The 18,890-nt window shown below is 61.0% G+C and overlaps 1 protein-coding gene across 3 annotated transcripts in view; it reads left to right on the top strand.

Annotated features, from left to right (window-relative positions):
* The first annotated feature begins 283 nt into the window (after positions 1-283).
* Positions 284-18,890, top strand: part of LOC111157690 (mannosyl (beta-1,4-)-glycoprotein beta-1,4-N-acetylglucosaminyltransferase) — a 32,358-nt gene continuing 13,751 nt past the window's right edge. The window contains exon 1 of one of the 3 annotated variants that reach the window (XM_022519315.1): positions 284-392. The gene's annotated coding sequence lies outside the window, so the exon portion shown is untranslated. Of the gene's footprint in view, positions 393-9,756; positions 9,787-10,057; positions 10,223-18,890 lie in introns of those variants that run through there. The other 2 variants (XM_022519317.1, XM_022519316.1) reach the window with 2 other exon arrangements.

Below are 18,890 nucleotides of genomic sequence, written 5' to 3'. Positions count from 1 at the left end.
GGGCGGGGGCCGGAGCAGCCGAGCCGGGCGGGAGCGGGCACCTCTGCGCGCCGCGCTCGGGCCTCGCCTCCGCACCCCCTACCCGCGCGCCTCCCGGGGGGCCCTCCCGCGCGCCCGTCCGCTCGCCGGCCCCCAGCCGCGGCCTCGGGGTGCAGCCAGGCGGCCGCGCCGGGCCCGCGGGACAGGGTGGAGGTGGGGGCGGGGGGCGGGGATCGGGGCCGGGCTGGGGCCGCGACGCCCGCGATGCCGGGCGCCCGCCGCAGCCGCCGCCGGAGCCCGGGATGGGGCGAGAGGCTGCGGCGGACGCCAGCATCTCCCCGCCGGGGGCCCCGGGGGCCGCGGAGCCGCCGCCGCCGCTGCTGCCGCCGCTGCTGAGACCCAGCGGGCGATGGGTGAGTTGACCCTGGCGTCCCGGGGACCCGCGCCGCAGCCCCGCCATCCCCGCACTCCCGGCCCCCCGCCTCCATCTCCGCGCCGCCGCCTCCGCGCTCGCGGCACCCCCCCGTCACGGCTCCCACGGCCCCCTCCCTGAGCGTGACCCTAGGGGCGGGGGCGGGAGCAACGGGCCGGGGGGCTGGGGAGGGCCCGAGATAGGGGGCGGGATGCCGGGCCGGCTACTCGGCTCCGGCTCCCCCTCCCCCAACCCGGCTGCTCCGCGGAGCTTTCCCCGGCCCCGGAGGGCAAAGCCTCATCTCTCTGATCCCCTCCCCCGGCCTGGGCGGGGGGCGTCCCCGAGGCGCGGGGCTCGAGCTGCGCTTTGTGCGCCGTGCCCCCCCAAACCTCCGGCGCCACTCGGGGCTGGGGGCGGGAGGCCTCAGCGTCCGCCTCCCCCACCCCCAGACCCCGGGCTGCGGCGGCGGAGGCCGAGGCGCGGTCCCGGAGCAGGGCGGGTGCGGGGGCTGGGACTGTGGCTGCTCGTGGCGACCAGGCGGAGTGGGGAGAGCACCCCCGGTTCTTTTGTCGGGCGGGGGGGCTCCCGCTCTTTGCACGGCACTGCCCAGGGCGGGGGAGGGAACCTGGCTGGGGGAGGGCGCTATAAATATCTGCAAATAGTGAGTTCTGGAACCGGGGGTGGGGAGGGGAGCGCGCTTGGGTGTAAGTGGGAATGGCGGTGCCGGAGCCAGGGTGCAATGAGAAGCAGAGAATCAGAGATGGGTCTCGGCCAGCCCTGGTGGCCTGAGGTCAGGTGACTCTCCCAGCTCTGGAAGACTCCCTAGAAGGGATGTGGGCAGGAATACTACACTAGAGAGACCCCTCCATGGCCCCCCAGCACTGGCACTGCCCCCATCCCGATGGTACTCCTCCTAGCTCCTGGGACCCCCATCCACAGCTGCGGATGGGGAGTTGTGGGATCTGGGTGCCCCATCTCCCAGAGCAGTTACTAAAGACAGGGGGGTCTCCGAGGGCTAAGGAGAGAGGCACAGGGTCCTCTGAAAGTTTGAAAGAGGTGCTGCAAGCCCAAGGAGGAGAGAGAACTTGCTGGAAGAGTTGGCTTGCTCAGGAGAGGAGGGAAGGGCACTTGAGGTAGAGGGAATGGCAGAAGCAGGCTCTGAGCTGTGAGTGCCTGGTATGTGTGGAGAGTTGGAAGGGGCTGGAGGGGGCTTCGGGTCAAGCAGGGCCAGGAAGGAGACCCAGGTGGGGGGTGAGACTTCGGGCCCTCCCAGGGAGCTGGTACTAGCTCCTGAGGATGGTGGGGACCGGCTGGGGCTGGGAGTGCTGCCATCTGGCTGGGCACCCCCTCTGGAGTCTACCCTGTGCCCCTGTTGTGGTCAGGGCTGCCTGACCCACATCTGGGATCCCTCTTACTGTGGTGGCTACACCACCACGAGCAAATCTGCTTTCTGAGGCTCAGTTTCCATATCTGTCAAATGGGGAGAGTCTGCCACAGGGTCACGGAGAGGTCTGGATGAGATGACAGGTTTAGGGTGCCCGGCACCTGAGAAATAGTCGGGAAATCTCTGTCTGCTGTGTCAGGATGATTACCTGGAACACTGATGTCACCTGGTGGGCCAGGCTCCCTTCACTGGCTCACCTCATCCCAGTGTTATGAGGCTCATGTGGGGCTGGAGGTGACTGGGGAAAGCCAAGAGCTGGGGGAGTTACATGTCCAGGTCCTCACGTTATTCTGGGAGAAGAAAGGAGCAGTGGGCAGTGGTTGGGGCGGGGTGGTCTGCATTGACAGCCTGTTTGTCCCCACGGGCCCCTTAGCCATGGCATCCAGCAGACCCTGCTGTGTTCCCCAAGGCCAAAGCCTCTTTGTTCTCTGTGCTGCAACCCTTCTGCTAGCCGGCTCTAGCCTTGCACGGGGGACCAGGGCTCCCTTCTAGAAGGTTCTCCAGACATTGAGACCAGCAAACACAGTGACCTCCTGTGAGGGGCACTGTCGTGGGCAGCCAGGTGGAGACCTTAGCCCCAGGAGAATGGACTCTAGTTGAGCAGCAAATATTCTTGGGCGTCCATGATCTTGCCTAGCCCCGTGCTGGCTGCTTAGGGGCAGAGGGAGGATGACAGTAACTGCACCGTGGGACGGTCAGGTGCAGCAGTTAAAAGCATGGATTTCAGATCCAGTGGTCCAGGTTCAAATCTCAACTCTGTCGCTTCTTACTGGGCAACTGGGGACTATTGAACTTGGCCTCTCTGGGCCTCAGTTTCCTTGCCTCTAAAATGGGAATGATGCGTAGTATTGCTGTTTGAACTGCTTGGTTCTGTTTCTAGTGAGCATTCATGCCCCCTCTTTCAGAATAAGTCTCCTGGTTCACCCCTGCCTCCTTGGAGACGACGCAGCCTGCCTCACTACTAGATCAGTGGTCTGCATCGCTGTTGTCTTCCTTTGCTGTCTGTGAGTCCATGTAGGCAGAGGCCTGCCTTTCCTTGTCCGTTGCTGGGGCCGGGGGACAGTGGTGTGCTGGCAGCGAGTCTCTGGGAGAAGAAGGTCCTTGATGAACACTGATGGCAAGTTTCTGTGGTGTCTGTCTTCCAGCAAGGCCACTTTGAAGCTGTACCAAAAGCTTACTCATGTCACAGTGGGTGCTGGTACATGTCAGCTTCAGCACCCAGGCATTCAGTGGGTGCTTAATAAATGGCAGTTGAATGAGGAGACTGTTGGTCAGGTAGACTTGGGGAGCTGCTGGGCCATAATTTAGCTGGGAGGAGAGGAGGACGTTGGATAGGATGAGGCAGGAGCAGAGATCCCTCTGAGCCAGTAAGTTCAAATAAGTGAGATGCAGGGCAGGGGGATGGAGGGCTGGCACCTCCCTTCCTGGGAGCCTCCACTCCTCTGACCCTGTCTCACTCCTTCTCTAGCCTTCCCTTGACCTTGGCCTGGTTTGAGCTGTCTGCACAGAATGAGCCAGCTAGATCCCAAGTTTCAGCCTGGCCGAGCTCTGAGATGGGGTCCAGATAGGCCACAAATGTCCAGTTCTGTTCCGTTGCTTATGCTTTTTCCTCTGCCTGAATGTCTGTTCCGCCCACCTCTTCCAGTGTCCCCTGAAACACTGTCACCCTTCAAAAGCCTCCTCCGTGGTGTCAGCCCTCCCCAGATCAGTCCCTTCTTCCCCTTCTGCCGTCACACCCAGCCTTACAGCCCCTCTCAGGCATGCTGCCTGCCCGTCAGAATACCAGTTCCTCTCATTTATTGCATCTTTACTGCAGCCCATGACGGAGGTACCGTGATCATCCCCTTTGCCGATGGGGAAACTGAGGCACAGGGTCCTGTTAGGGATGATCCATCCTCTCCATCCGAGCTGAGCATCCGTTGTGCAGGGAAACTCCTTGCTGCGGGCTGGCGGAGAACCACATCTGTCTTGCTCATGTGTGTGCTATTTCGTGTCGGGCTAGACTGTGAATTCCGCGTTGTATAGGAGCTCGAATGAATGAATGATTATGTGAATTAGTGATTGTCAGCCCCAGGGAGTGCCCCTGTTCTTCTCCCCATCCTTCCTTCCTTTGTCGTCCCCATTAGGGGAGACCAGCCCTCAGGAGGGCCGTCTCAGACCACAGAGGGATGGTCCCAGGGACCTCCTTATCCACACCGCTTGGAAGGGGAAGTGAGGCCCTGGGTGGGGCCGGAAGTAGGTGCGGTGGAAGGCTAGCGGACCATCCTGCTGTGGTCTAGAACAGGGGCACATGGGGGCCCCATGGCCCTGCCGGGAATCCAGGAAGTGAACAGGGTCCCAAAATACTTTTTCTTACAGCGCCTCAAGTGGAAAGTACCCTGTGGGCTCACTTTATTTTCATCTTTTCTGTACAAATAAAACTGGAACAATGGGAATCATTCACGGACCTCATCACTCCGTTGTTTTACAAATTTAGAACTTATTTGGCTCAAGACTATGGTTCCCACTGAAGTAGGAATCCCCAGGGAGGGCCAGGGTGAGGGCCAGGACAGGAGGCCAGAGCCCTGCTGCCACCGGGGCCGCCTCCGGGTCTGCCTCCCAGCTGCCCTCTCCGGGCAGGCTGGGAACTTCCCAGAAGGAGCAGCACAGATGGGGGTCTGAGCAAGGGAGGGCCTCCAGAGGCAGGCTCCAGGATTCTGGTTGACAGAGACCCGTGATGGATGACTTCCCAGCCTGTTCCACCCCACCTTGACCTCTGAGTCATGATCATTTGCTGCTATTTCTCGAGCACTTACTATGTGCTGGGCATGGGGCCAAGCCCTTTGCATTATCCCAGCGACGCCTCCTAACTTCCCTCGAAGTAGGTACTATTATTATCCCCATTTGGCAGTTTGAGGGTGCCTGGGGCCCAGGGCTCAGGGCCAGGCCAGGGCAGGGCTGGGATCGTATCCAGCCTGTAGGACCCCAGCCCCTGATGGGGCTCCGAGTCTAGGCCCCTAAGTCACTCCTCTGAGAATGGCTTCTGCAGTGACTTCTAGCCTAGACCCCCTGGCCCTCAACCTGGATCCTGGGACCCTGCCCCGCCCCCCGACCTGTGTTCTCTACCTCTGCTCCCTTCTACCCTGACCCAACTCTGCACCCACCACACTGACCCCCCCACACCCTTTTTTCCAGACACCTACTGCTGCTGTTTCCTTCTGGAAACGGGTCCCAGCTGGCCGTGGACCCCACGTAGCTTGCTTAACACCCTGGACAAATCACTCATGGCCCCACTCTGGCTACCCCGGGCCTGGCACACAGCCTGGGTGAATCATGGTGGGTGAGTGATGGTGGCCAGGGGAGGGGGAACAGGGAGGGCTGCCGATGGCTGGGCAGAGCTGGGCAGAGCTGGGCTTGGGCTGCACAGGCAGCTGTGTCGCTGGGGGCTGGCCCCTTGCCTGACATGGAAAAGGCATTTGATACATATTTCTTAAGTATTTGTTGAATGGTGATAGTGAGAGAGGTGGGTGCAGGCCCCTTCCGGAAGCTGCACAGATTGGTGGGTTTGGGAGAAAGACTGAGGGCGGGGGCGCCTTCCCAACTATCTCCTTGGGCTGTGATCGTGAGTGTTTGGGGCTTGGGGCTCATTGACGGCTCGAACGGGAGCGAGATGCTGGTGCTTTCTTGCGTGATTTCATTGCAGTTATCACAGGAGCCGTGGGCCGTGGGGCTCAAGTAATCCTCATTGCATTCTAGGGAAACTGAGGCCTAGACAGGGCGGGCAGCTTGCTGGGCTCATGGCTGGGAGGTGGTTCTGCCATCTGGAGCCTTGGCCCTTGGCCGGAAGAAGCAGTGACTGTGCCGCTCTCTGTACTGCCCAAAGCACCCAGCACGTCATCCCAGTTGGTTCCAGCAGGAGTCGGAGGCTTAGCGCTAGGTTTTCAACTGTGCCCATATCCGGGAGTCAGAAAACCTGCCCCTGAGGGGCCTTCTGCGTCTCTAAGGGGTAGTGGTGGGAAGAGAGCCCTGCTCCCGGCCAGCGGCAGAGAGAAACAAAGAGGCGAGTTGGGGGATCTGGCACAGAGTAGGTGCTCAGGAGCCCTTTTGGTGAGAGGAGGCGGAGCCAAGCCTTTGGTCCCATCTGGTCCTTGGAACAGCCCACCACGGGCTTCAGTCTTTGAGCCGAGACCCACAGAGCATGGTTGACTGGCTCAAGGTCACACCTGCCACACCCAAGGTGAAGAGCAGAATGTTGAGGTTCCACCAGGGGTGGGAGGTCTGGGAGCCGGGCAGGTGGAGGTGGGTGTGCAGGAGGAACTGGCCCCAAAGGGCCCGCGGGCAAACCTCTCACAGGGGTGTCGAGGACAGCCACTGGGGCCCTGGCATGTCACTGCTTTCAGAAATGTTTGGAGCCACACCTGGGTATGGGCAGTGGCCCTGTACCTGCCGCTGGGGGGCAGGTAATGGAATCTGTAGTGCCTCCGCCTCCAGGCACTGGCCCACGCATGGAGACTGGAAATCCAGGTGCTGGCTTTCATGGCCTTTGCAGACGCTGTCCCTCCGGAAGGGCCCTCCCCCCCTCTCCTAGCAGGTGCTGGCTCATCCTTGAGACTAACCCCCTGCCACACCAGGAAGCCCTGCTTGACCCCCCCACCTCAAGGCCGAGGCTGATCCTCCCTGCCAGGACTTCCCTCTGTCTGCTCCAGGGGATGCCGAGAAGCCCGAGGGCTGGGCAGCTCTGCCAGGGGCCTGGTTCTAGTGCAGGGCCTCGTCGGAGACGCCCATGGAGTAGACAGAGAAAGAAGGTGCAGAGCTCAGGGGACTGTCAATTCAGCCCAGACAGGGGACCAGGCTGGGGAACCTTGAGGCCATGTAGCCAGCCAAACACGCCCATTTCACAGAGGGAACATTGGAGGCCCTGAGGTGCTTGGGGCTGACCTGGAGTACCACGGGGAGTGGCTAAGAGTCGCTTTGTGGCTCGTAGGAGGAGAGCCCGGGGCTGTGTGGCCGCACCCCTCCCGCTCTCCTTTCCCAAGCTGCAGCGTCTCTCTACAGGTTCCAGGTCAGGTCTTGCAGGGGGACTGCTGGGAAGAAGCCCAGGAGAGCACAGTCCCCAGGGCTCAGGTCTGCACTCGGCCCTCCCATGTGGAGGGCAAAGCTCCTTAGAGAAAATGCTTGGTGTCTAAAAGCTGGCGGGAAATCCACATGGATGGTTCATTTCCAGCAAAAAGATGTGCAGGAAAAAAAAGTCTGGGAGAACTTAGGCCAAGGGGATAGCTCAGGGGATGGTGGGACAGTGGCTGATAGAGTCCTGTTGTTTCGCTGTGATTTTCCAATTCTCTAGGACGCGTGCGACAGCTTTATCATCAGAAAGAAACGCAGCTATAATCTAAAGGAGAGCGGTCTAAGAAAAGGTGCCCTGAGAACAGCCCAGTTCCCCATTTGTTTGACTGTGGGGTCACTACCCGTGGGTGGCTTCCAGGGGGACCAGTGGGAGCTGCCTGGCCCCAGGCCCATCCCCGGAACAGGTGCATCTGTGGCTGACAGCTTGTGTTTCTCTCATCCTTGCAAATGGGGTCAGTGAGACTCCTGGCATGGGGCTGCTGGCATGTGGCACCCCGAAAATCCCGTTCAAACCTCTGACCTTCCTGCGGTGCCTCAGGGCCTTGGCCTTCCCACCTCCATCGGGAAAGCCTGCTCACTGCCCCCCCCCAGGTGCTGCCATCCGCCTCTCCCAGCCAGAGATGGCCCCGAGGCTGTTTGCGTCACCTCCGTCCCAGGTGCCCAGTGGGGGTGTTGACAACCGTTGACCGGAGTCCTTACTGTCTCCTGCCCCGAAGTGCCTTTCCAGGGGTCCTCCTGCAACACAGTCAAGTTCTGCTTAGTGGAAATGGTATTTGTCCTCACAGCCTAGCCCTGATCCTGGGTGAGGATGCAGTCTCGGTCTCCCCCAGGCCCCCCTGCTCCTATGCTCGGTATAGAGCTCTCATTCATTCGTTCGGCTGCTGTCCAGCAAGTGCCCCGGCTCAGGCTAGGTGCCGGGGGCACGGATCTGCAGACCTCGGGGTGTGACCATGTGTGTGTGTCTTTGTGCATGGGTTTTGTGCACATCCCCTGCCCCTCCCCACAGTAAGAGCAGCTCCCTCGTTTATGACCTCTCATCTGGGCCGCCCTGCTAATTCATTCAGCAATGAATTAGACCCGCTAAGGAGGTTCCAGGCCCTGACCCCAAAGAAACGTGACCCAAAGTCTCTGTCCTTGGGAAGTGCCATCTTGGGGGTCGTTGTAGTGCGGACAGGTGAGGGCCCAGGCCAGCACTAGGGATGGTCGGAAGCTTCGTCCTGGAGAGATGGGAAGGCACAATGGGGAAGGGCATTCCCGCCCGGCTGCGGGCGTGCACTCCAATCCCCGCAGCCCTGGGATCCTGGGCCTGGGAACACCGTGCTGGCCCTCCTTGCTGCTCTCATGGCTCTAAAGCAGGCCTAAGGGGCAATAGAGCTGGAGAACATGCTCCGGGGCTGTGAGTCCTCCTGCAGGGTGGTTGGGAGGGAATACAGGGCCCTGGAAAGGAAGCACATTGACTAGAAGATAAAAGACAGAGCCCGCTGACAGGCAGGAGGACCTGGGCTGCAGAACTTTCTGAAGGAGAACCTGGGGACCAGACCCTAGAACATAGCATCGAGAAAGTAGCACCCCTCGATTCAGCCCAGAGAAGCTGGGTCACGGAACTCAGAGCAGCAGACCTAGAATGCGGCCCTACCCACGGATGTCAGCCAGCAGCTGGAGGATCCAGTCCCCCAGTGGTCAGTGGGGAAACTGAGGTGGTCCAGGGATCGGGAGGTTCTGGAGCCTGGGGGAGCGTCGGTGCACATGCTCGTGGGCTCTGCTGAGCCGGGTCCTCCCCACAGCTTGCTGCTGCCTGACCTCGGGCAAGTCCTGTCTCTTCTCCAAGCCTCAGTTTCCCCATCTGTGAGATGGCTGTGTGACAGTGAGACGAGAAGGAACACGTCACTTGGGAAGGGGGTGCTGCTCTTGGTGCGCAGGCTCTCCTGGGCGGTTCATGGCATGGTGTGGCTGAGGCCAGGATCCTGGCCACCCGCCTCCTGGAATCACCTGTCCCTTAATGGCGATGGCCTGCTCATGGCCGTTGCTCCTTCTCCTTCCCCACACTCAGTGGGACCTTTGGGAACTTGCTGCCTTTCTTGGGATGGTCTCTGGATCTAGCAGGTGGGAAGGACCGAGTGATTAAAGGAGCAAGAACAGATTGGTGGCTCCGTATTAAGGAGCAGACGCCTGGTGCCTGCAGCCCTGCATGGTGTCCCCTGCCATTTGGTGGGGGCCTCCTGAGTGTCCCCGGTGGATACGGTCAGGCCCTGACCCGAGGGAGCTATGGCCCCTCCTAGGCAGGGATGGGCTGAGATTAATTGGGGAGGAAAAAGAGAAAAGGCTTATTGTTCCAGTTTCACGGGGGTTCCCCAGGGGGCTCCCCAGGTGTCCAGAACGGCAGAGCGAACCAGCTGTGCACCTGCTCCGGGCCTGCCACTACCGCAGGAGAGGGCTTGGATTGCTCTGGTTCCCGAGCGCTGGAGCTGTGGGCCCAGGGCCAGGAGCAGCCGCGTCACCTCCCCTGATCCCTGCAAGGACCCTGCAGGCGGGTGTGACCAGCCTCCCCTTTCATGCCTCTGCGCCAGTAGGGTCCCAGAGCTGTGGGGGGCAGAGCTGGGGTTCCAACCCGTTCTTCCAATCCACAGCAGCTCATCGAGCCCCTACTGCATGTGAGGCAGGGCGCTAGGTGCTAAGCACCCCAGGGTGAACCGTGATCACTTCGTTTTTCACCTTCTTCCTTCCTGTGTCTCCTCTGGCCTGTCAGCCATGGTGTTGCTCTGGGGTCCTTTCCCGTGTTCCCCTTTTCCTCCACCGCCCTCCTGTGGCAGGGGACCCTGTCCCATTCATGTAGATGAGCCACATCCGGGTATGCCGTGCCCAGGCTGATCTGGACTTTTCCAAGCCCCAGCCCAGGGCTCAGAGCCCAGTAGCACCTACTGCAGGTGCGGTCTGTGGGTTTGGGGGGAGGGTCATGTATTCATATAGCAAGCCAAGGTCGCACCTCCTTTGCATCAAGCGGGGAGCTGGGGCCCCAGGGGAGCCCGGCTGCCCCGCCCAGTGTGGGGTGAGGAGCCCTGGGGGGCAGGCCAGGGGCCTCTGGGGGAAGTGCGGCTCCATAGAGCCCACTTGGAGACAGACAGTGAAAGATTACCCAGGAACTCCTTGGAGCCTCCTACGGGATCTGTACTTTATCCCGAGAGTAGGAGTTCCCAGCTGGGAGGGGGCAGCATTGGATGTGGCTTTTGCTTGGTTCATGGGGACCAGGCCGGGGGCCCCCTGGGAAGGCCGCTGCTCTCTTGCAGGTGAGTGCTGGCCATGGTGCCGCCAGCGTGGGACAGTCGCACCAGGGGACGGCTGGGATGGAGAATGTTGGGGCATGGAATAGACGTGCCTGGTTATGGACTTGTGGAGTCCGCAAGGGGGAGGATGGAGGATGGCTCCTGGGCTCCTGGGCTGGGCAGCTGGGTGGACGGTCCCATCGTGTCAAGGTCCAGGAGGAGGAATGTTGGGAATGCCGTAAGTCATCCCAGCGTCCCTGGGTGCCATGCTCAGGTCACAGGTGATCAGCTCCAGTTGTTGGGACAACTGTTTGAGTGAGTTCTTTGTGCCTGGTTTTGCAGCCAGGGGTCCCAGGCAGGATGGGAGCCAGCTCTAAGCCCGGGCTGCTGCCCCCTGCCTTCAGCCGGGCCCCGATTCTAAGGGATCTCCTTCTCTCTGTCCTTTAACCCCCGGCACCCTAGCTTCGCATCCCTCACCTGTGCCCTGTACCCAGGGGGAGGCCCCCCTGGGAGCACTGCCACTCCTGCCTGGGTGCACGGACTGACCTCTGCGTGGGCACCCCTCCCCCGCTGTGCAGGGGCATCCTCCCCCCACCCCCCAAGGTGCAGCTCATGGAACAGAGCCTGTCTACACTGTGGCTTGAATCTGTGGCCCTCCTGGCCCGTGCAGAGAAGGCCGCATGAAGACAGGCAAGGCATAGGGCGCATCCTCCCCTCCCTTCCCCCACCCTCGGGCCTCCGGGCTGGAGACGGAGCTGAAGCTGTGCACTGAAGTGGCCCTTTGTACATTGTCCCCCTGGAGGCTGGGGGAGCCTGGTGGGTGGGGCTGGCACTGCCCGCGCTGATCTCAGCAGGGCTGAGGAGCAAGGTGGGGCGTGAAGAGGGGGGTGCTTTCTCGGCCTGGGAGCAGGAAGTAGCACCCTGCTAGGTCTGGGTATGCACTGGCCTGACCTGCTGCCCCAGGCCTCCCAAACTAGATGATACTTGTCGCTCAGAGTCTGTCATCACTTGCCTTGAGAGTTTGGTCGTCACGCACAGCGGTTTCTGGAGCGCCTGCTCTGGGTCAGGCTTTGTCCTGGCGGGTGGGGAGCCGCGGAGACGGTGACTGAGGCTCAGTGTGACCCTGCTGTCCTGTGCTGACGTTCTGAGCGCTGCGGTGTGGGTGGGGGAGACAGACCACTAACGTGTAAACAAGGAGAGAGCTAGCTTCCGCCGTGGTTGTGGGGGAGCAGATGACCCGGGGAAGGGACAGCTGCTCTAGCCGCCGGGGCAGGAAAGCCCCTCTGAGCAGGCAGCCGCATTCCAGACAGACAAGACAGGCCCTGAGGATGAAAGGTGGGCACTGTGGCCAGAGCCTAGTGGATGAGTGAGGTGAGGGCAGCAAAGACCCAGGGACCAGAGTGGCAGGGTCTTTGGGCCCAGAGAGGAGTTTGGGTTTCATTCTGAGCCAGACTGGGGGGTGGATTGGGGTGCGTGTAGGGTCTTGTGGGAGGCTGTTGAGCTGGGGGTGGGGGGTCGGGGGTCATGTGGCTTGATGGGGACTTTGTAGTGACAGAATTTGCAGGGCCTAATGCCAAAGGAAAAGGTAGTGCCCCTTGTTCAAAAAGGAAGAATGTCAAGACAGAAAGAGGAAAAAAAGCAGGAAAGAGGCCAGTGGGGAGGAGGAGGAGGCGGCGTGCGGTTGGGTCCTGGGAGCGATTTGGAAGGAGGCGCGGACAGGCCCTGCGCTGCCCCCGCCAGGCACATGGCGAGGCCTTCTGGAGCAGCAGGGGATGAACTTTTTAGCTCAGGAATGGTCTGTGTCGAGGCTTCTTGGATGCGACCCTGTTCAGTCCTCATGGGGTGAGGGGCTGGGATGGTCCCGAAGTGCAGATGGTGACTCTGAAGCCCAGGGATAGGAAGTGACCCAGAAAGCCCTCAGTCCAGCCGCAGGCCTTGCTTTCCTCAAGGTGCTCCATTCCACAGCTGTGACAGCTGCCGCTGGGCGGGGCTACTCTGTGCCCCGCCCCCTGGGCTTGTCTCCTCTCACTTCCTGCTCTGCTCCTGCTGGGAGTGGGACTGATGGTTTATTTGGGTTTGGAAGTACAGGAATCTCTGGGGAGCTGCAGGGGGCTCCATGGGGGGTGGTGTGTGAGCGATAAGCCTGCATGGGGTCTGGGTCAGTTAATTTTGTGGAAGGACTGGTGGCATATTTTATGAGTTAGAAGAAGCTAGGTTTTTCTCTTTCCTCTCCATTGGCTGCACTGTTAAGATTAATAATCTGCCCGGTTGATGGTCACGGGCTCCTGCTGCCCCTCCTGCTTCCTCGGCCCCACCTGGCTGGACCCTGCCCTCCTCTTTCTCCTTCCTTCACCCAGCCCTGTCCCGCTCCCAGCCATAGACCCCAGTGTGCACCCCTGCAGAGATGAGGGGGGGCGGGAGATCCCCCCATGCCCTTAGGAAGTCCTTTGATCCCTGCCCCCTGGGCCTTCAGCAGACCGATGCAGACACTTAGGCATTCGCGCTTTCATTGTCCTGTACCAGGAACAGGATCCAGGGGCTCACAGCCTGTAGGGCAGGCTGACTGGCCACTGGGATGTTTCTGTCCAGGCTGGGGTGGAGGGTAGCTCCCCAGGGGAGGCAAGGGCTAAGCTGAATGTGAGAGAGGAGTCCCCCAGAGACCCCACATGCATCCCCCAACCCAGCAGTACAGATGCTGGAAGTTCTGCTCCCCGTCCCCCTTCTCTGCCAGGGTCTGATTTACGTCTTCACCCTCTAAAGAAGATGCTCAGAGAGGGTAATCCTCACAAGGAATGAATGTGTTCGTTGCTTGTGGTGGACTGGGGCATAGAGCCAGGCAGTGCAGTAACTGCTTGGGGAGGGGGTGGTCTCTTCCGGGCCCCCAGTTTCTCATCTGTGGCCGGCCACGCAGACTGCAGCCTCTGCTCCCACCACTGCGGAATACCCTTCCCCCGCAACATCCCCCCCTTCCTGGGCTGTTGAGTATGGAGCCCACTTGCAGTGAACAGCGCAGGGTCTCTGAGGGGCAGTCAGGATTCAGGCTCCTCTCACGGCCCGCCAAGCCCCCAGTTTGTGTGAGACACCGGGTCCCGTTCTGTCCCACCTTTTTCCGCCGGTACTGCGCTCCTCCGTTTCCCATTCGCAACCCACCAAAAATGCCCCTTGGTCCCTTTGGGAGTCCGGGAACAGTTCAGGGTGACCTCCCACCCAGTGAGGGAAGAGGCCCCAAGAGGGGAAGGGCACATGGTTTACCGAGCACCAGGTACTGACAGGCCCCTGAGGCGGAAACTGCGAGGACACACACACCCACATCACCAGCACCTGCCACTTGGCCCCTCACCTGGAGACTGCAGGTGTGCACACACCCACATCACAGGCACCTGCCACCGGGACCCTCACCTGGAGACTGCACGCGCGCGCACACCCACATCACCAGCATCCGGCTTCAGGCCCCTCACCTGGAAACTGCACACGCACACGCACACGCACATTCCCAGCACCAGGCCTCAGGGAGCAGCTTCTGCAGGATGGGGCTGCCCTCGCCGTGTTCCCTGTCTCTACCTGGGACAGATGAGGAGACCAAGGAGACCGCAGCCCCTGGGAGGTGAGGTGACTCAGCCAGGTAGAGGTGGGGCCCAGGAATCCAGCCGGTGAACCAGAGCGGGTGCCAGGCCAGGCTGCCTGTGTAGCCACGTGACTGCCACTGGTTGTCGGCCTGGGGGGCTTATGAGACAGTCAAGTCCTGAAGGCCAGACACAGGGCTGCTGCAGCTGGGAGGGGACGCTGTGGGGTGCTACTGCAGGGACCCAGGGCAGGTACTAGGTCAGGTGAGGGGAAGGGGGGCCTGCGGAGGTCCAGGCATGGAAGAGGCAGGGTGGAGGGGGAGGGAGCAGGAGGCCCTAGGATTGGGTCAGGCACCACTTACAAGATGATCCAGGCGGGCCACTCAGATCCCCTGAACTGTTTCCTTATCTGTAACAATGAAGGGGGCCAACATGGGGCTGGAATTAGAGAAGGGGGCCGAGGCAGTTAGCACCCTGCCAGAGGGCTGCTGTGGGTCCGGCCTCTGGCACGCCCTCCTCATTCACCCATGTGGACAGGCTGACCAGGGACAGCTGTGGGTGGGGGCGTTTGGCATCTCTAGGCCATGCAGCTGGGCCCACCTGGCTGGAGGCCAGGGTCAGGCTGACAGCAAGTACGCAGAACCCCCTGGGCGGTGGGTGCAGTTGGCGTGGGACCCTGCTTTGCTCGGCTCAGAGTTCGGGGGCAGCGGGGCCAGGGAAGAGATAATGCGCCCACGGAGGGCAACACAGGCACTAGCCAGGTTCCCTGGTGGACTGCCCGCCCCCTGGAGCCTCCTGAAGTCCAGGCCTCGCCAGAGAGGGTTCCTGACTTCTTAGAGCACCAGACCCTGAACCTTCAGGGTTCTGAGATTCCACCACTGGCCCCCATCCAGGGTGATCTATGCCCACTGGTGTCGGTGGGGAAGGGACTCTGGGGTTCCTGTGGCCTTTCAGGAATCCAGGGCTTTGTGAAACGTGGTTTCGCCTCACCTCCCTGTCGTCTGGCCTCACAGAGAGCTGCCCTGGTGGTGGTGGTGGGGGTGGCTTACACCATTACAGGTGGAGGGGAGCCTCAGGTAGGGGGTCTGGGCCATGCAGCCCTCCTGGGCACAGAGCTCTGGTGACTGGTCACCTGCTGGAACCAGGGAGGTGGTGACCCACAAATGGCAAGGCGGCGGGCTCCTGCTGGGGGCCAGGGTGACAATGGGCGGGGCCCTTGCCCTGGGCAAGGCTGAAGGCAGCACCCCAGAGCTTGACCCCCGAAGGAGGACCCCTAGGAGCGGTGAGTGCGTGTCAGTGCCAGGCAGACCCTTCAGCTCCCTCAGGCCATCTCCACTACCCGATGGCTGGGAGGGAAAGTGGAGTTAGGCACACAGACAGCCTCTGGCAGCTGGGCCATTCAGTAAGTGCCTGGTGCCGTGAAGAAGGTGATGATGATGGAGGAGCCGCCTTCTGGGAGGAATGTTCCAGACCCACGGCTCCCCAGACTGGTCCAGCCTTGCCTGTCCAGTTAGAGTGTTCAGCTGCGTCCGGATTACTGCCTCAGGAGGGCAGCCACTGAGATGGGGGCCCAGGCTTCTGCCCGAGCAGCCCCTGAGGTGTGGGGTGTCCTTGCCAGCCCCGCTAGGCTCCGCAGGCCCTTCACAGACTCAAGACGCGCTCCCCCTCCTACCACCCTCCCACTTGGCTGTCCCTACACTGGGGGTTTCCTCCTCTGGGAGGTGGCTCCTTCTTGGGTCTCAGCAGAAATGTCCTCTCTTCGGGAGACCCTGACACGTGGCGTCCTCTGTTGGCCCATTTTCTTGTTTGTCCTCTGTCCCTCCCGTGGACTGAGCTCTCGTGGGGGCGGGTGGGGACCCGTCTACGCCTCTTGTTCCCTGCTGCACCCCCAGCTCCAAACCAGGACTGATCCTGCTCTCTCTCTCCACCCTAGGCAGAGCTGAAGCACCGCCGCCTATGAGCCTCATATCCCCCTCCCAGGCCCAGCCCCCAGCAGGGCAGCTCTGCCTCTTGATTCTTCCTCCGGTAAATCCGTGACTCTACGGGGCCCTGCTGACGGGGACACAGCCATATCCTGGGCCTGAAATTCCACCTTAGTGCTCATCCCTTTGGCTTGTCGCAGACATTCACAGAATGTCTGAGCCCAGCCTCATGCTGGGTGCCAGGAACACAGGGTCAGCAGTGTGGGAATGGAATGATGGGGCCAGGGACAAGGCCAGTCGCTGCGGAGGTTTCCTGTGACAGGGCAGAAGCAGGGGCTGGAGGAGATGCGATCTCTGGCTCAGTGGCTGCTGTCACGCTTGGGTGGCCGCCACCCACTCCTCCCACCTGTGCCCCGGTGGCCCGGCACCCCTGCTGGGACGCGTCCATATTCCCTCTCTGGACCACTGCAGAGACACAGGCAGGCCAGAGCCATGGCCCGCCCTGGCATGGCCGTCCCCCCAAGCCCCGCTGTGTGTGTGAGGCCATCAGAGCCTTGGTGGCCCTTCTGAAATGCACGTCCACCTCCGCCCTGCTGGGTTTTTGGGTCTTTTTTCAGTATAGACATTTTTCCACAAACAAAATCTTAGGAGAAACTCTATTGTATGAAATCAAAAAGCTGAGAGCGCCTCTTTTTGATTGTTTGTGGGGGGCTGACCCAGGCTTCGCGACCTCTCCCCGTCGTCATCTGTCTGGTACCAGGAGCGCCCTGGGGATTCCCCAGAACTTGGTTTGGGGACACCTGTTCTCAGTGCGCACAGTGCCCTTTCCATGGTGCGTTGGTCTGTCTGCATCTTCCCCTCTTTCCCTCCCCAGAGCCGCCCACCAGAGCCCCCGCTTCCTCCGCAGATGCCTCAGTGTCTCTCCTGTGGCCGACATTTGTCCTGCCCCTCAGCAGATCCTGTTTGATTCCTGCCGGGTGGTTGGGTCGTTACTCTCCCAGGCAGCGTAACAGACCCTTTAAACACATGAGATCCTCGCTGCAGCTCTGGGACCTAAACACCTGCCTCCACCTTGCTTCCTCCCGCTGCCTCTGCACAGGGAGGCCCAGGTGCCTGCCCCCTCAGGTCGTGTCCAGCACCCCCCAGCACCGCCAACCCCACCCCCCATCCCCGGCCTGGGCTCAGCTCCTCTGTGGCTCTGCTCCTCCCTTTCCTCCTTCCCAGACTCTCCCCACATCCCACCTCCAGCCCACCTCTAGCCCCTGAGGCTGGGTCCCTCCAGCCACTCCCTCCCTCTGTCACCCAGTGTTTAAGGAGCCTCTGCACCACAGATCTCCGCTGCTCCCCACCCGGGCCCTAGGTCCCAGGCTGGATGCCCCAGGCCGCCACCTTGCCTCCCGTACCACTGCTGTCTGATGAGCACCGTCCCCTCTGGTCCCGCTGTCTCCTCCCGAGCCCAGCCCCACCTTTCCTGCAGCTCTCTGCCCCCTCCTCCACAGTCCTGTCTAAACCCGCGTGTTCCAGTTCAGTAGCAGCTAGCACGTGTGCCTATTTTTTTTTTAATTTTATTTATTTATTTGACAGAGATCACAAGTAGGCAGAGAGGCAGGCAGAGAGAGAGGGGAAGCAGGCTCCCTGCTGAGCAGAGAACCCAATGTGGGACTCGATCCCAGGATCCTGGGATCGTGACCTGAGCTGAAGGCAGAGGCTTAACCCACTGAGCCACCAGGCGCCCCGCACGTGTGCCTATTAAACTAAAATTTAAATCAAGTTAAATTATAAATTAGTTGCTTCATCTCCCCGTCAATTTTAAGGGCTCAGTAAGCACATGGGGCTAGCGGCTGGGGTGCTGGACAGCGCAGCCTGGCTCTTTCCGCCGTCACAGAGCGTGCTGCTGCGGGGGCTCTGGAAGCTGCTCCTGGCCACCCTCGGGCACGGGCTGATGGTGTTGTTGCACTCAGAGCCTGCAGGGTCTGGGGCTTAAGCCAGTGGTACCTCCTCCCCCACCCCCCGAAGTGGAGTCCGCATGGGTGTGCACAGGTGAGCAGAGGAATGCTCTGAGCTTTGGTTTCCTCATCTGTAAAGTGAGGATAGTAAGTCCCCCATCCAAGGATGGCTGGGAGGGTCAAGTGTATGTAAAACATATGCTGCCAGCTGGTGCATAGCTCGGCGGCCGAGACGTTAACATGAATAAGGCAAGGTAGGGGCCCATCTCAGGAGGCAGGGGTCACAACAGCAGTGAGCCTCAGTGCTGGACAGTGGGAGCCGCTGCAGGCTTCAGGGCACACCCGCCCCACTGGCTGATGTCTGAGCAGGACTAATCTGTTTAGCCTCCAGCACTGTCTACTAGGACATTCTGAGCTGGTGGCAGTGTTCTATGTCTTCACTACCTGTGGGCCTCTGGGGACCAGACACTGATGTCCTCAGTGGGCCCATGACCAGTGGGGAAAGAGGAGGAGGCCCCAGCGAGCCGAGGGCAGGTTCCAGCCTTGGGAACCAACTTTCTCAGGCACATGCTAACTGCTCTGTGGGCAAGTTCTCAGGCGACTGGCAGGTGGCTGGCGTCCGGCAGGGTGGGGAGGGGTTTGGAGGAAGGAGAGCGGGCCAGGGCACATGAGTTGGTTGGGGGGGGTGTTTGCCATGAGAGCTCCAGAGCATGGGCATTGGGCTGAAGCTTTAGCCAGCCCCTGCCCTGCAGCTAAGCCAGCAGAAAGAGTAGGGCCCAGATCCTAGTGCCCAAGGGAATGGCGTGGGCACCCCATCTGGCTGGTCCAAGAGCTGGCTCCCAGTGTAGCTGTGCCTCTCCTTTAGGCCTTGGTGTCCTTTATCTGTGGATGGGAGCAGTAGCAGCTCCCATCTGCCCCACGGTGAACAAGGTTTGCCAGGATTTCGCAGTTCCTGGTCAACTGGGGTTCTTGGCCAGGGCTGGCCCTTTGGGCCGACTTCTCTCTGGGAAGTGCTGGGGAGTAGAAGTCCTGGGGACTGGGGGTCAGGGTACAGCAGATCTCCCTCAGCCAAGCTGTTCGTGTTTAGCCTGGGGCAGAACCCCTAAATTCAGAGCCCCGCTGGGCCCCATGTCTACCAGTCACCAGGTGCAGGGTGCTTGGGGAATCTCGGTTTGCATCTGCTTCATTACCACAAGCCCTGTGTGGCTGAGTGAGTAGCTTAACCTCGAAGCTCCATGTCCTCATTTACAAAATGGAGACT

Source organism: Enhydra lutris, unplaced genomic scaffold (genome assembly GCF_002288905.1).
Source record: "Enhydra lutris kenyoni isolate GAN:26980312 unplaced genomic scaffold, ASM228890v2 scaffoldscaffold55, whole genome shotgun sequence".
Taxonomy (NCBI): Eukaryota; Metazoa; Chordata; class Mammalia; order Carnivora; family Mustelidae; genus Enhydra; species Enhydra lutris.
Note: the sequence above shows the minus strand (reverse complement) of the source record. Positions and strands in the feature narration are given on the sequence as shown.